Source organism: Urocampus carinirostris, chromosome 6, assembly GCF_059441175.1.
Source record: "Urocampus carinirostris isolate Australia breed hairy pipefish chromosome 6, RoL_Ucar_1.0, whole genome shotgun sequence".
NCBI classification, from domain to species: Eukaryota; Metazoa; Chordata; class Actinopteri; order Syngnathiformes; family Syngnathidae; genus Urocampus; species Urocampus carinirostris.
The window spans coordinates 18,558,334-18,561,231 of record NC_142354.1 but is presented as its reverse complement, the minus strand read 5'-3'; positions in this window follow the sequence as shown (position 1 = coordinate 18,561,231).

Genomic DNA, 2,898 nt, shown 5'->3' with positions numbered 1-2,898 from the left:
GACATTCAGCTGCAGCAAAAACAAAACAAAAAAACCCATAAAATTCGCAAGGTATGTTTTCACAGTTGTGTGCAGTAGTAAATTTTATACATATATATATATATATATATATATATATACACATTATATATAGACATACTGTACATATACACCTTCGTTTATTGCAGGGATTACATGAGAAAAAGAACCCATAGGAGGCAAAGTCTGTTAAGTCAAAATGTTTAATTTCTTTAGTAATTATTATACAAAAAAATATTCTATTGCCCTGCATCTGGCTGGCAACCAGTTCAGGGTTTCCCCTGCCCACTGCACGGCGATAGCTGGAATGGGCTCCAGCACCCCCGGGATCCTACTGAGGTTAAGCAGTGCATATAATGAATGAATAAATAAATATTCGATTATACAGTACACAAAAACCAAATACAAAACCTCTTTTTACTGGCTCAATCATTTGTATAAGAGATTAAAGTTCAAAACACCACTGTACCGTCAAAATAATTCTAAGTGTAAGACAATCACGAATGCAGAACACAATGCACAATGCAAATTTGTGAAGTGACAAAACTGTGAAAAGTAAAACATGTTATAACAAGGGGTTACTGTATTCATTATTTTAAAATTCGCTGGATAAAAACGGCAATGGAGGGACAGAACGTTCCATCAACTGTTCCACAGTGCTTTTATTTCTCACTTTAAAATAGTTTAGTATATGACTCATACACATTCTGCTTAATATAGCCTACAGTGATTAGTAAACCCATACTTGTGTCTCTGGCAAACAGAAGCAGAGCCATGGAAGGTCTTGCCATATGGAAAGCAAAGACAAAAAGTCTGTAAACCCTTCCATGGACCATCTTGCACCACAAGTAAATGCACAATAACACTACAATCAACAACCAACGGCCGAACGACAACAAGAGGCACAAGCCAAAGACGCTAAGGGCTGATTATTCACCAACCGGTGAGCTGCATTCACTACTGACGTCCTGGCGTCGAGTTACGAAGCGAACAATGGACCTCCACGCCGAAGCTCCCGGTGGAGCGCTGAAGGCCTCGGATCGTGTTCTCGACTGGCACAGCGAGGCGGACCGCGGGCTGAGCCAGATGTGAGGCAAATCTGCTCCTTTGTTGGGTCCCTCGCTTTCTTTTCCGAAGCCTGTTATTACTAGTGCGACAGATGTGAGACCTTGTAAACGTGGGATCATACTATGGGGTTTCGTTCTGCATGAGAAAAACCAACACGGTTCAAAGTACACCATTAATTGAGGTTGTAATTACACTGCATGGTTTATAGTGATATAATGGAAGTGTGATTTTTTTTTTAACTAAAGATAGTTTAATATCTTTAGACAGAAATCGACAAGGCCAAGTAATATATTTATTAGTGTAAAACTGGTGAACCCAAGTTTTGCTTCAAAATCTTTATGAATTGTTTGTAAAACTTTGCGGTTGGATGCAACGGTAATCAACCTTGATTGCGGCAGTGAAGCGCCAAACCTCAACCACTGGACCACCAGTGATATGTTGACATATAAAAAGGCATTATATTTTACCTCAAAGAGTTGTTTCCCTCTTTTTGTTAGTCAATATTTGGATTAAGCTGAACAGTAGCGATTGCTGATTCTCAATTCTGAGTTCAATCGTAGATTTCTTGAAAGCAGTGCCAGACTGTGCATTTCACACCTATGCCTTCAGTAGGGTGACTTCATCCAAGCCTCAAAACCTATTTTCCGCCTATAAAACATTTACTGCACATACAGCAGTGACATATAGAAAAAGCATCAATAATATAATCAGAGCATACCTGTCGACCTGTACGTTTTTGCTGTACAAAGTACGTTTATTATGCATTTTAAGACATGTACGACGTACGAGAAAATGTTTACGGAAAAACGCATATTTGTCAATGATGGGTACCTTCCGGTATACACCGACTATCACGAAACGGCAAATCAATCAAGTCAGACAAGTTTGCTGCGGAAGCCTCTATCTCGGTATCGGTTTTTTTTCGTTGCAAAGGAAGCGAGCGGTTTGATGCTAATGTGCGCATGCGTCTGCCGCCTGGGGATTTCCCATCATGCATCATTCCGGGAAAAAAAAAATGGTGTATGATTATTTTGTATTTTGTACGGGCATGGAGCCGTGGAGGTTGACAGGAATGTCAAAGTTACAAAATTATTTTGGAATAAAGCCACATTTTATTCACAAAATCCATCATCCTTTTCTCAAGATTTCAATTACTTAGTCGTACAGATTCTGTTAAATTCAGTCCCATCAAGGGGTTATTTTCTATCGCCATTGAAGCTAATGCTAAAAGTTGAGGCTATCCAGTTGTATGTCGTTCTTCTATTCAGGGCTGAAAAAGTCCGTTCGAAGAAAGTACTAGACATGGGCATTTTTTCTTCAACTTTTTGTTGAGATACTACCATTACAGGCCCCTAGCCAATCATAGGTTGCGAAACCGGTGACATTTCCCAAGGCCCGCTAGCAGGGGTTGGGCCAGCTAACTCGAAATCTGGTTGACTAAACTAGCAGCTTTATCGAACACTGATATTGTGTCCCATGGCCTTCAGAAGTCTTTGTGATTTGCAATAATTTGTGGTCTGTGCAGCTCTTTGAGACTCCCTGTTATTAAGGGCTATACAAATAAACATGATTTGACATGAGTCGTGTTTATTTATATATTTCAGGGTGACTTTCTGTTTTCTTCATTCTAACATTTGTCCCGGGTACCATGAATAAAAAAAGACCTAATGACTTTCCACGAACCTTCTATATCACTGGTGGTTTAGGTGGTTAGGATTCGGTGATTTCAGCACCACAGCCTACCAGTCCATTCCCATTCAGTGATTGTGGTTGATGATTTAGTAATATACTGTTACCAACGTAAACCCTTGT